The sequence below is a fragment of the Petaurus breviceps genome, unplaced genomic scaffold (assembly GCF_028583685.1).
Source record: "Petaurus breviceps papuanus isolate PSGF00001 unplaced genomic scaffold, PetGlider_PUasm1.0 90667, whole genome shotgun sequence".
In the NCBI taxonomy this organism is placed as follows: domain Eukaryota; kingdom Metazoa; phylum Chordata; class Mammalia; order Diprotodontia; family Petauridae; genus Petaurus; species Petaurus breviceps.
Window position 1 is genome coordinate 1,322,541 of NW_027187302.1, and position 14,829 is coordinate 1,337,369.

Here is a 14,829-nt window from a genome sequence, read left to right on the forward strand (position 1 = left end):
GCCTCTCAGCCCGAGAGAGAGAGAGAGAGAGAGAGAGAGAGAGAGAGAGAGAGAGAGAGAGAGAGAGAGAGAGAGAGAGAGAGAGAGAGAGAGAGTGATATTGGCACAATTAATGATCCAACACACAGCATGGAAATACCATCCAATGAAAACACAACCACTCCACAGTCTGGTCCTAAATGAGCCCTGTCTGCCAAGAGGAAACATTATCCTTGTTTCATTAAGCACAATTGTGGCAGCAGAGGAGGAGCCCCAACCTCCAGCTTTCTCCCCCAGGCTGCAGAGAGAAATAATCACCATCTCCGTGCCCTTCCTGGTTTCTTCCATGAGAACCACTAAGATGTTTGACATTCACATTCATACTGTGCTGTAAAGGCTTACAAAGTCCTACCCAAGAGTACCCCTGTGGGGCACCGTCATGGCGTGCCTGGCTCCCACAGTCCCACAGTCCCTGGAGATGTGGATAATGATGTACTCTGGGAAATCTCAAGGAAATGTAAAGGGCAGATGGAAAAATGGAAATAGTGTCCTTCAGTAATTCCTAAATTCTGTCTTCCTAACCCAGTGGGACTATTTAACAACTAATCCTTGGGTTGTGCCTATGTAGTTGGCAGATTTCTGATTCGAATTTCCTGAGTGGAAAGTATTTCCTCAGTAATAAAGAATCCATCCCTAAAGGTAATGGTGCTGCTGTGTGGGATAATGGAAGTGGGGCTTGCATTGAAATCCTTTCTTTACCACTATTTACCTTGGACAAGCACAATTAACTGAATGAAATGACAACAGTTTAAAAAAAAACTTTGTAAGACCTAAGAACTCTAACCAAAGCAGTGAGTAATAGTGACTTCAAAAAAGGGGGTCTTATTTTTCTCATTTATATAATAAGGCAGTTATCCTAGGTAACCTCAAAGGTTCCTTACTGGACAAGTCACTTAACCCCATTGCCTTGTAAAAGAAAAAAAAAGTTGCTTCACCAACTCTAAAATGAAACATTCAGAATTCCCTATTTGACTAAGAAGGGATACAAGGATAAACCCAATCCTGCTGGGTTTTGATAGTTATTATACACACGTATACACATATATATGTGTGGGGATACATATATACACCTATACAATATATGTGTGTGTTCACACACACACACACACACATATATATATATATATATAGATACAGACATAGATATATAGATATAGATATAGATAGCTATGTGTGTATATCCCAGAGAGGGGTCTGGTGAGTGGAACCCCTTTCAGGGCTGCTTACCCACATTTGGTGGCCATCTGTCACCCAATTCTCACCTGTGGCTCCAAGAAGCTTCTCTCCCCACCCCACCCCCCACCCTCCAGGTAAACTGTCTCAGCAGACAGGTTAAACCAGGTTGAGATTAGCCAACAGGTCTTAAACCTGTTGGTGAATCAAGGCTATGTCTACCCCAAGCATGTGAAGCCTTCTCCTGGAAGAATGGGTGGACAAGAACAATTTATTCCAGTGGCCATGTAGGTGGCTGAAGAAAGTGCTGGAAAGCACTTAGAGCTTGGTAAGACATCGAAGAAGCCAGAGTTATCCACTGCATTCTGGGCCTTCACCAGTCATCCTGACTTTTGTCTGGACTTCCATGACTCTGGAAGAGGGAGTGAAGTTGATGACTTTTCATAACTCTGCCTCACTTAAATCCAACTCATGCACAAGACATCACTCATTGTGATGTCATTAGTCATCTTCAAAAACAAATGACTAACAACTATATTCCCACACATGTATATATATCAAGGTATATATGTGAAATTGTTTTGTTGAGAAACTGGCCTCCTGTAGATGGCTTAACTCAGGCAATTTAAGTCTTTACTCTTTCCAAAGTACATTTTTCATAGGTGACCTCCAGATGGGGACACTTAATTTTTTGAGAACAGTACATAATTGCTCATTGAATTGTTATAAAACATTCCCAACAAAGTGTTGAACAACAATAGAGCTGCTGTCCATACTATGTAACCCTGGAGATCCCATGCCTAAATAAATATATGTGCCCCGGAAAGAATGAAAGCAGAAAGTAAGGTCTCACATGCAGAAATTACTTCGAATTTTTTTTAATTGTCAAGTTAACAATAGTCAATAAACACAAACATTTCCGTAGACAAAAAAGAGCAAGAGACTTGTGTAAGAAACTGAACATCTGTTATGTATAGTTTGTTTTAAAGACTCTGCACTAAGATTTTTGGGACACCATATTTATGTGTATATATATATGGGTGTGTACATATACATATATTGTATATGTAAATGTGTACATTTACCTATATGTGTGTATGTGTTATATGTGATATAGCAAGATAATAACAAAACTGGTTTTTGTTCTGTACTTTTCTCATTTATTCCTGTACATTAAAAATATTATCTTTTTTTTGCTTGTCACTACTAACAAACCTGTGTTCCCCAAATCCTACCTCCCAGAGAGACCTCCTTTGTGACAGGTATGCATAGTACAACAAAACAAGTCCATGTATTGCTTATGTTTGGGATGCGTGGGCAGTTATGTTTTATAAGATCAGATTTACTTAGATGGGATTTTAGAAGTCATTTGTAGAGGAAGAACTGAGCTCAAGAGATTAAGGGACCAAAGTCACACAGTTATCAAGTATCTCAGGTGGGATCCGAACCCAGGAATTCCTGTTTTTAGGTCTAGCATTCCATCTACTATGACACACTACCTTCTATGCTTCAGCATTCCATTTTAATAATAACAATAATATCTAGCATTTATAAAGTGCTTTAAGGTTTGTGAAACACTTTCTGTCTTCACAATATCCTGGGAGGTAGCTCCTATCACTATCCTCATTTTACAGATGAGGAAACTGAGGCAGACAGTGCCCTTCTGTTTGTTCCACAAACAAGGCTCTCTACCTTTCAGCTCCAGACATTTTTTCTGGCTTTCCCCTAGGCCTGGATAGCTCTCCTTCCTAGATTCCTCCTACTGATTACTAGATTTTGCCCTGGGCTTCTTTTCAGTCCCAAACAAAATCCTACCTCAAAGTTTCTGGACAGGACATCGGTCTTTTACAAGAAGGAAGGACAAAAGACAACACCACTCAAATCCCATTTTCTACTGAAGACTTTCCCAACCTCTCAGTTCCAGTGCCTTCTTTCAATTATTTCCTGTTTATCCTGCATATAGTTTCCCTGTGTATATTTGTTGGCATGCTGGCTCTCATTAGAGAGGGAGAAACTGTTATTTGTCTTGAGGGCAGGTACTGTCATTTGCCTCTTTTTGTATCCTTAGTGCTTAGTACTGTGTCTGGCACATAGGAGGGGCTTAGTAAATGTTTATTGATTGATTGATTATTGATTTCTAGGTGAGAGGTAGTGTGGTTGTAATGGCTAGGAAGTATATAGTTAGGATGTATCTGGTTGCATCACAATAAGAAGACCTGAGAGTTGAAGTCCTAGCTTGGAACACATATTGGCTATGTGGTCCAGTGAAAGTCACTTTACCTCTAATTGTCCCCAGCCAACTCTCTAAAACTATAAGCCACAAAGGAATTGCTTATCTGTACTGGTGAAAGGAGTTTCCTCAATGGGAACTCCCTGCACTAATGAAATCACAGGTGAAGATTGCCTCTCCCCTCAAAAAAAATATGGGGGAATGAAAAACATAGTTTCTGACCTTAAGAAACTTCCAAGCTAAATGGGGAGGAAGGGGAATATAGCATGAACAAAGTCACAAAAATATGATATAAGTTAAAATGTAATGAGCTAAAGGAGAGATGCAGATTAAACGTTCTAAGAAATTTAAAGGAAAAAGATCACTTTCAGCAAGAGTATGTGGGTAGGGGTGGGGTATGATAGAAGGCTTCATGGAACAGATGGTACCTGATGGGTTTTGAAGGAAGAGAAGGGTTTCAATAGTTAGAGATGAGGAGGGAGTGAGATGAGATCAGGGGATTAGAGTTTGGTTGGAATATACAGTATTGTCAAGGAAAGGAATGCAAAATAATTCTATAAAGCCAAACTCGAGTCAGACAGGTGGAGGGGCTTGACTATTTTATCCTGTAGGCAATGGGGAGCTGTTAAAGGCTTTTGAGTGAGGGTGTGGCATGGTCTGATCTGTGCACAGGAATACTGATTTTGGCAGCTTTGTGAAGGATGAATTTGAGAGGGAAGAATCTCCAGGTAGGGAGACTAGTTAGAATACTATTCCAATTATCTAGATGAGAGTTGACTAACTGAAGTAGGGTTTTGGTAGTGTGATTAGAAAGAAGGTAACAGATACAAGAGAAGTTATTGAGGTAGAACCGATTAGCCTTGGGAATTGATTGGACGTGGTAATGAAGAAAGGAAAGAATCAAAAAAAGATTTTAAGATTTGGTCCTCATCTGTCTTCTACTGTAGGTCATTCCATGTCCAGGCTAAATGCTTGTGCCCTTTATCCAATTGCCTCCTAGAAATGTATACCTAAATATTCAGACAGCACCTCAAACTCACATGTCTCAAACTGAACCCACCATCTTAACACCCAAATCTGCCCCAGCTTCCAAACTTCCCTGTTTCTGTGGATGCCACTGCCATTTTCTTAGCCACTCAAGCTTATATAACCTGGTCCAGGAAAGTGTTGATTTTATGATCTTCTCTCCTGTTTTGAAAAATAAACAATAAAAAAATGTAAAAACCAAAGGTAAAGCTTATAATTAAAATCTGAGTCTGATCTGGAGCTTATGAGAGGAAAGAGGGGGATGTAAAGGAACATTAAAGTCCAGTACAGTAGAAGTGAATAAGTAACAAAGAGAGAAAACCCAGAATGACTGGGCTTTTTTTTTAAAGCAATCTGGGGTAAGTAACTTGCTCAAGGTTACATGGCCAGGTGTTTCTGGGTGGGTGCTAAGTGTCTTAGCCCGGGATTCGATCTCCAGGTCGTCCTGACACTGGAGCTGGTGCTCTTACTCCCTGTGCAACCTGGCCGCCCCTATGACTGGGCATTTGAAACTATGGAGCTGTCATTTATTCATTTATGTCTCTTTTCATTACCTTCACTTGAAGGTCAGAGTCAAGGAAAATGATTTTCTCATGATATATTCCTCTTGGAATTCTTCAGGGCCATTCCCTCTAATTCCCCCCCATTCTCCCCAGGTATACTGTGTAGTCATGTCTAAATATTTCATTTTTAAAGCTTATTAGAAGATGAACCGATTCAGATCTCATATCAGGAACACTGTGAGTACTTTATTTGCTTCCTTTGAATCAAAATATATGAATTGTTTGAGCTGGAAAAAGCCTTAGGGAGTCTTTAGTCCAATTCCCTTATAATCCTTGTGCTTTCTGGCTTCAACTGAATTCCATGGCCCAGGACACTGTATAACAATTTCATATACTCAGTAAATCATCAAGCATTTTTTAAAGTGCCAGACACAGTAGAGCAAATAGCTTACTTGGCTAGTAGTCAGGAGACTTGGTTTCTATCCCTAGTTCTGCCACTGACTAGCTGTGTGACCTTGGAAAAGTCATTTGACCTTGCTAGGCCTAAGTTTCTTTATGAAAAGAAGGGGTTTGACTAAATGATCTCTCTTGTCTCTGCTGGGTTTCATACTCTGTGAAGAGGAATTACCAAGTGGGTGTCCAGTGGCCTTGGCTCTCCGCTTCTTCTTTTAGCATCTTTGTCTGTGACATTTTATGAGTGAGAATACTACGTGGTATGACCATCCTGTGGATTGTAAACTCTCCTGTTTGGCTTTACAAACCCTTTACAGCCTTTCTCTAGCCCACTTTTCCAGGCCTTTTATACATCACTAGCTATCCTTTATACAATCTATAATCCTGCTAAATGGTTTCCTTGCTGTTCTTCCCCTGTAACACTCCCATCTCCCATCTTTGCGTAGTCTTTTCCCTGAGCCTGGAGTACACTCCCTCTTTACCTCTACCTCTTAAACTCCTTCTGTTGATGTTGGTCAGTCATTTCAGACTCCTCATGACCCTATTTTGGGTTTTATTAGCAAAGATACTGAAGTAGTTTGCCATTTCCTTCTCCAGCTCATTTTATAGATGAGGAAACTCAGTTGCATCTGATAAAGTGTTTTATCCGATAAAAACAGATATAAAGAAAGCATCTGAACAGTTGTGAAATTATATAGACATTAAATAAACAAGGTTAAGTGACTTTTCCAGGGTCTTACAGCAAGTAAGTGTCTGAGGTCCAGATTTGAACTCAGGAAGCTGAGCCTTTGGGCCCAGCACTCTATATGCTGTGCCATCTAGCTGCCCAGTTAAGCTCCTCATCTCCCTTCAAATCTCACATCAAATACTGCCTTCTAACAGAAGGATTTCCTCATCTTTCCAAAGGCTAGTGATTCCCTGGAGTTACTTTTCATATAGTTTGTATTTGCTCATCAGTAGCTGGTATGTTCCTTAAGGGAGGAACAACTTCACTTGTACCTTTGTATTCCTGTTATCTAACAGTGTCTAGCATACAGTAAATGCTTAATAAATGCTTGTTGGATCATTTCTTTGGTTTTCATGAGCTTCTTAGGAGCTAAAAGATGGAAAATGGTGAATTAAGGCCTTGGGATGCAAGACAGAACCAAAAGGGTATAATAAATACAGATATTTTGTTGTCACTGTTTTTTTTTCCCCCATTTTATTTATTTATTTTTTTTGAGGACAAAGTCAACAAGGAAAACATAAGGATTTAGTGATAGTGCAGATAAGGACAAATTGCTTTGGTGGTAGAGGAGACTGGGCCTGTGTTTTCATTTGTATAAGAAATGCCTATGGGGCAGCCAGGTAGCACAGCGAGTAAGAGCACTGGTCCCAGAGTCGGGATGACCTGGGATCGAATCCGGGCTGAGACACTTAGCACCCACCCAGAAACACCTGGCCGTGTAACCTAGAGCAAGTTACTTAACCCCAATTGCTTAGGGGCGGCCAGGTGGCGCAGAGCACCGGCCCCAGATTCAAGATGACCTGGGATCGAATCCGGGCTCTGATACTTAGCACCATACCCAGAAATAATTGGCTTTGTAACCTTGAGCAAGTTACTTAACCCCAATTGCTTTTAAAAAAAATGCCTGATTAACTAACACCTTTTTTTTTTAAAAAAATACATTTTTATTTTATTTTATTTGTGCTTTTTGGAGGGGGGAAGGCAGGGGAATTGAAGTTAAGTGACTTGCCCAAGGTCACACGGCTAGTTTTTTTTTTTGTAAAGTCTAAGGCCGGATTTGAACTCAGGTCTTCCTGACTCCAGGGCCAGTGCTCTATTCACTGCACCACCTAGCCACCCCCTAACTAACACCTTCTATCAGTGCATATTAGCTGCTTCTCTGCTACTTGTAGACTTAGAGTTTTGTGGTATACCAAGAGGTTAAGTGACTTGTCCAAGGTCACATAGTTGGAGTATGTCAAAAGTAGGACTTAAACCAATGCTTCCTGCCTGTAAGTTTAGCTCTTTATCTTCTATGCCAAACTGCCTCTGCTATATTAAATAATGATATCAAATATAGAAACTGAAATTGACTGCCAATCCAAGCAGGGCTCAGTAATAAGAGAGTAATATTGTTGCATAACATTGAATCTCAAACATGAATCTCAAGTCCTGAAATTTCCCCAGAGAGTTTCTAGTAAATCGCTATATAATACTCTTGCAATTATAAGCTCATTTTAAGCCTAGGGAGCAATATAATGATCACTCAGGTCCACGTGGTTCTGTCTTTTGTTGCTTTGGGGAGTTTATAGTAAATGGAAAGTTAGGAATACCCAGGCTCCATTCCTGGTAGGGAGATTTTTCTAAGATTTCCCGTAATTCTAAGGGCATATTTCAGGATCTGAGACACAACACCTGTGCATTGGGTAGGAACATGAACTAGGGTACCCAGGAAACAGTTGTGCTCACCACTCTATGCCACTGGGCACAGAACATAGTCCAACACTCCTCTCATCTCCTCCAACAAAAAATCCCGCTGCAATCATAGATGGCCAGGGATAAGGCCCATCCCTTACTATGACTAAGGTAAGAGCTCTGATAAAAACAGATCTAAAGAAGGCATGTGAACAGTTGTGAAATAGTGCAGGTGAATTAAGAAACGTACTGCAGACTTAGGTCTAGTTCTGATGTATCATTTCTGAATGTTCTTCATCATTTAGTTAATTAACAATATTTCCTGAACACCACTGGATACAGAATCCTCTATGCTGAGTGGTATCATTTATCCATGTGACATTTCTTTGCCATCTCTGTTCCCTTTAATGACTGTTCATTTTTCTTCTCTCGGAAAACCTTATTTCCATCTGCCCTGCTAAACCTCTCAGCATTTCTTAAACTGTGGGTCCCAGACCCATATGGGGTTGCAATGCAGAGTTTAAGAAGTGCTGAAGGCATTGTGAGCGAAAAAAGTTTAAGAAGCCTTGTGATATGTCATAGAATTTGAGGGCTGAATTTTTTTCAGTCTTTTTTCAGTTGTGTCTGACTCTTTGTGATCCCATTTGGGGTTTTCTTGGCAAAGATACTGGAATGTTTGCCATTTCCTTCTCCAGTTCACTTTACAGATGAGGGAGCTGAGATAAACAGGGTTAAATGACTTGCCCAGGCTCACACAGCTAGTAAGTGTCTAAGGCTAGATTTGAACTCAGGACTATGAGTCTTCCTGAGTCCAGGCCTGGTGCTCTATCCACTGAGCCACCTAGCTGCTGAATTTTAAAGATTGTGTAATGCATTGCCACCTTCCTCCAATATTTTGTGGTTGATATACTGAGGGCCAGAGAAATGAAATGACTGGTCCAGATAACCAAGGTGGGAGAGTTAAGGTGCATGTTCACTTCTCTCTCAGTCCAGAGTTCTTTTCACTCTGCTATTCTACCTTCAAATCCTTGTAGCACTCCTCCCCCCTTTTTGGACCCTCATAAAAACTACCTTAGGTTTGAAGTCCTCTGTGGATTGGGTCAGCATTCACTCCAATACACAGTTCTTCCAACCAGTTCTTCCACAGTTCTTCCAAGAGTTTCCAACTTCCCCATTCAATATGCTTACTTATACCAGCCAGCAAGAGGATGCATTTATTAAAAGCCTAACACATTCAATCAAATAGTATGGCAAATGAAAGGCAAAATTATTTCCCCTCCCCACCCCCTTCCCATCATGCACTCAGGAAACATGCTCCACCAATAGTAGGGGAAGGCACACGTGAAGAGAACATGTATGGCCATGGAACATACATGAAGCACACACACAGGGAAGATGTGACCAAGGGACCTGCATAAAGAACCTGTCAGGAACATAGATGAGAACACATGCATGAAGAGCACATATATTAATAAGTGTGTGTCCAGGACACATATATGGAGAACACAGAACAAACATATTGAAAAGTTTGTGGCTGAGGCATGTTAATGACTGAGGCAGTTCATCCCTCTAACAGTAAAGAACTGACCATGTACTCTAATGATGCCTTTATGATGTTTTTTTTTTTTTAATTTTTATTGTTTTTTTGAGGGGGGAGGGCAGGGCAATTGTGGTTAAGTGACTTGCCCCAGGTCACACGGCTAGTAAGTGTCTGAAGCTGGATTTGAACTCAGGTCCTCCTGACTCCAGGGTCGGTGCTCTATTCACTGCGCCACCTAGCTGCCCCTGCCTTTATGATGTTTTACAGGTTTTTGAGCATTGAGTGACATGGCCAGAATGGCATCCGGGAAAAATTATTTTGTCAGTTTCACCAAAGATAAAAGAGATCACTTGGATTACATGAAATAGAAAAGCTTTGGCGCAAACCACATCAGCATAACTAGGATAGAACTCTGGCATAGCTGTCAACTGGGGGGAAAATCTTGCCATTAAATCCCTCTCCTAAGGGTCTGATAGGGATAGATATTGGATTTGTGATTTCATTGGTATGGGGAGATCCTAGTAAGGCTTCCCTCTGCCAATGCAGGTTGGCACTCATTCTGAAGCTTATAGTCTTAAGAGGCTGTCCTGTGCACAGACTCAGAACTTGAACCCAGATCTTCCTAGCTCCAAGGCCATTTTTCTGTTTACTATGCCACCTTACTTGTTTGATATCCAAAATATATAGAAAAATAAAACAAAATTTTAAGATTAAATGTTATTCCTTGATGGTTATTAAGTAGTCAAAGGATAGGAACAAATAATTCTTAAAAAAACAAATTATTAGTAGTTATATAATTATTAATTATAATATCAACAACCATATGAAAGATTATTCCAAATCACTAAAAATAAGAGAAATCAAAATAAATCTGAATCTTCATTCACTTCATATCCCACAAATTGGGAACAATAAGAGAAGATGAGAATAACCATATTTGGAGGTTTAATGGAAAACCAAGCACACTAACAATACTATTGGTGAAATTGTAAACTGGTCCCATTGTTCTAGATAACAATCTGGAATTATGCTAAGGAAATGACAACAATTTCCATATTCTTTCACCCAACTATCCCACTACTAGGCATATGTTCCAGGGAAGTCAAAGACAGAAAGAAATGTTCTATATATGCCCAAATATTCACAGTGTCATTCTTTGTAGTAGTAATTAACTGGAAACAAAGTAGGTATCCATCAGTTAGGGAATAAATAAACAAATTGTGGCATTTGATGTAATGAAATATTACTGTGCTCTAGGAAATGATGCATATAAAGAATATAGAAAAGCATGGGAACATTTATATCAACTCATATAAAATGCAATAAGCAGAACCAAGAAAACAATATACTTTATGATTACAACAATGTAAATAGAAAATGAAAATGAGGACAAAACAATGAAAAAAATGGAAACAAAAGGAAATGAAACGAAATGCTGTGTAATTATCAAGATTAGGCATGACTCAAAAGGGCAGATAGGTGGCATAGTGGATAGAGTGATGGCTCTGAAGTCAGGAGGACCTGAGTTCAAGTCCAGACTCAGACACTTACTAGCTGTGTGATCCTGGGTAAGTCACTTACCCTGTTTGCCTTGGTGCCTCATGTGTAAAATGAGCTAGAGAAGGAAATGGCTAACCACTCTGGTATCTTTGCCAAGAAAACCCCCGATGACAATGTCACAGAGAGTTGCACTCAACTGACTGAAGAGAGATAAGAAAATTAATTTCTCATCTTTCTTTTCAGAGTTGTGAGACCATGGATGTAGAACAATGAATGTACCATCAACTCAATTAATTGGTTAGTTTTGCTTAATTGCTTTTAAAGAACCCAACTTTTAAAAAATTGCTCCAAGAGATGGTTCTCTAGGGAAGAAAGGAATACAATTGGAAATGAAGCTAATGTTAAAAAAAAAAAAGGTATTCCTTCCACCCCCCCCCCCCAAAAAAAACAGTAAAGGCCCTGAAAGGTGGTTGTCATAGGTGTGCAGAGAAAGGGACAGGTGTAAGATATGCTATGGAGATGGAGCTGATAGAACTCAGCTACTAATTGGCAATAGGTGACAGCTCCCATTTTAAAGAAATTCCTCCTCATATTGAACTGAACCCTGTAATTTCCACTTACTGGTCCTTGCTCTGCCATAGAGGACAGAACAGAACAAATGTAATCCCTCTTCCACATTAAATCTGTTTGCTCCAATTCCCTTCAGGCACTTGTACAAACAGTTTTAAGAGCAATAAAACCTGGCTTATTTAGAACCCAACTAACTGGAACTCTCTCTGATTCGCTGGATCTTTTTTCTACATTTGACTTTGGAGAAAGAGGTTAAGACAAAACATCAAGACAAACTGATGTAAGGGACTCATTCAAATGAAACAAACAAATCAGAACTTCCTAGGGTTGGCTGTATACCTGCAAGGAGAATTGATTTTCATAACCATTACCTAAAAGCACTGTAGTCATTGAAGAAGGACTTTGTCCAATGAGTAAAAGAGGTTGAAACAAAACAGAATAGAAAAGGATTTTGAGAGTAGCTCTCAGTTAATAGAAAAATTCAATGAAACAGAGCACCCTGCCACTTGAACATTCCACTTAATCTATGTCTACCTCTGTAATGGTAATAGGGATTCAAAGATCTTCCCTGTCCCTTAATAGGCCAAATGTAATCACATGGAGCCTGTGGTGGGAGGAGTTTGCTGAACAGGTGGAGCAGGAAGGGATGGAGTAGGAAATGAGTGAGAACAGTTAGTACAGAGGGAGAGAGAGGATACAGGCAAGGAGACAGCTAAAATTGTGTTTGTGGGAAGGCTGAAGCAGGAGGGACTGACGGATGGTGTGGCTTGCTGCTGTGTTATGGTATATTAGCTTTTTTGTTACTATGATGAATTTGGTTTTCTGGTGCTGGGATTTGGCTTTCTGGTGTCTGAATAAATGTTTGTTTCTGTCTTTTTTGTGGAGAGTCTGTTATATTTTGTGATTCAGATCTATGACAGCATATTCCTAGTCACCACTGGTGCTGTGAATATTGCCTTGGGGATATATCCTCTATTTTAACATTTGTACTTATGGATGTAAGCTCTTTATAATCTAGTTCCCTCTTACTTTTCTAGTCTCCTTACACTTTACTCAACACATTTTCTATGTGGTATTTAAAACCCTTTCCAATCTGGTCTTATTACACATTACACCCCTTCACACATGCTACTGTCTAGTCCAATTGACTTTTTTACTATTTGTCAGATAATTACATTCATCTTCCATCTTCATGGCTTTGCATGGGTTTCCCTCCCATGCCTGGAATTCCTTTCTTCCTTGCTGCCACATCACTTAAGTCCAATTCATGCTCAAGCCAAGATGTCACCCTGTGAAGTCATGGGTCCTACTGAAAATGAAGGATGAACAACAGCAACAAAAACGACAATCTCACGGACACTGAAGCTCTAGAGAGAAGCACTGCCTAGGGAGTAAGAAGACGGAGCAAATGACACCAACTGATCAATAATCAGTAACATTTATTAAGCACTTACTATGTGCCAGGCACAGTGCCAGATGCTGAGGATACAAAAAGAGGCAAAAGACAGTCCTTGCCCTCTAGGAGTTTATAATCCAATGGGGAGATAAAGAGCCGACAAATACAGGAAGTAATTAACCCATGGAAGGGAACTGGAACTAATCCTCTCTCCTTCTCCTGCCTTTGGCTTCTTCCTTTCTTGAAGAGGCCTATTTATCAGTCTTAAAAAAGAATTTGCTTGCTTTTTGTTCTGCCACTTACTTTACAGAAACTGTTTAGCTGTTTAGAGGCCCTTCCTTTCTGTATTGATGTGTATATATGCCCTCCAGGGTTAAATGCAGGTGGGTGAGAGCCTGACACTTGGTTAAACTCACAGAGAGGTAAGAGCTTTTCTATTGTGATATATTCACCAGGAAGACAAAGATTCTTTGTCTAATTGTTTGATCTATCAGCTGGGGGTTCAATATTAAAAAAGGTATTTTATTCATAATAATATAGCCTTTTAAAGTGGAGAACAGGTGGGCCTGGGCTCTACTGAGCAAAGGATCCTAAATCTAGGAGTTCTGTTGGGGAGATAATAGATGGGTAGATAGACAGACAGACAGGATAGATAGATAGATAGATAGATAGATAGATAGATAGATAGATAGATAGATAGATAGATAGATAGATAGATAGATAGATAGATAGATAGATAGATAGATAGATAGATGGATGGATGGATAATTAGATAGGTAGGTAAAGACATGGCTAGATAAACAGGTAGATAAATAGGTAGATAGAAAGATGGAAGATACAGCATTTTCTAAGTACTGTGTGGTCAGGCACCAGGTTAAGTGCTGGGGATACAAATACCTGAAAACTTCTATTTTCAAGATTACCTTCTAACAAGTGAAGAGAAGACATAAAGAGGAGTTGGGAAAGAGGGGTAGGAAGGTACCTGTTGAGAGAGAAGGGTCAAGGCTTGTACAATAATCCAGAGTGAGTTGAGTGCAGAGTGAAGAGAAAGACAACTGTAGGCAACTCCTTCAGAAGTTCCTTAGCACTTTTGATTTTCTCCTCCTTCCATTAGAGAAGGCTTAAGGAGGAGACCAAACTAGTGATTAGGGGAGAGGCGTCCTACGCTAAAATGAGGAGTAGAAAAAAGGACACAAAGGTGGGGTCAGCCAAGAGGCTGCTGTCCAGTTGCCCACAGTTGCCGCCTACTGCCACAATGCATTTAATTTTTAAAACCAAATTTAATTTGCTCATTTTTTAGATAGCCACACTCAGAATTGCTGCCTCAACTCGAAATGTTGTTTTCTAAATTGTAAGCTTCCATTATATTGGACTTATTGGAGTAGGGCATAGTACTTTGAGTTCAGAATCAGGAGACTTGACATTAAGGGGAAAACCCAAAACAAAAAATAACTTCTATAACAATTAGAACTATTCAAAAGTGGAATGTAGAGGATGGAATGTAAGGTAGGCTCCCTCTTTCTTTACAGGTTAGATGACCATTGCTGGGTACATTATCAGGATACATTAGAAGGAGCTAAATAGTTCAGTGGATCATATGGTGGACCTAGAGTCAGGAATTCCCAAGTTCAAATAGAGCGTTAGACCTTAGTTGTGTGACCCTAAGCAAGTCATTTAACCTATTTTCCTCATTTGTAATCTGGGGACAATAATAGTCTCTACCTCGCAGGGTTGCTTTGAGGATAAAACAAGATAATAGTTATAAAGTATTTTGCAAACCTTGAAGCGCTATATAATAAATGTTAGCTATTATCACGTTATCTAGGCCAACCCAATGCATATGAGTTGGACCAGATGGCTCCTAAGATCTCTTCTACTTCTCAGATTCTGTAATCCTGTTGTCCCCAAGGCTGTCATTTGGTGACAGCAAGAGAAGTAGTAAATATAATTATAACTTGGGTTTCAAGAGGATGTGACCTCCAAGGATATCATAGTAAA

At 39.8% G+C, this 14,829-nt stretch overlaps 1 protein-coding gene across 1 annotated transcript in view; it reads left to right on the forward strand.

Annotated features, from left to right (window-relative positions):
- The window catches only part of MRAP2 (melanocortin 2 receptor accessory protein 2), a 69,525-nt gene that overhangs the window by 39,067 nt on the left and 15,629 nt on the right, over window positions 1-14,829 (forward strand). The gene's annotated exons all lie outside the window — the stretch shown is intronic.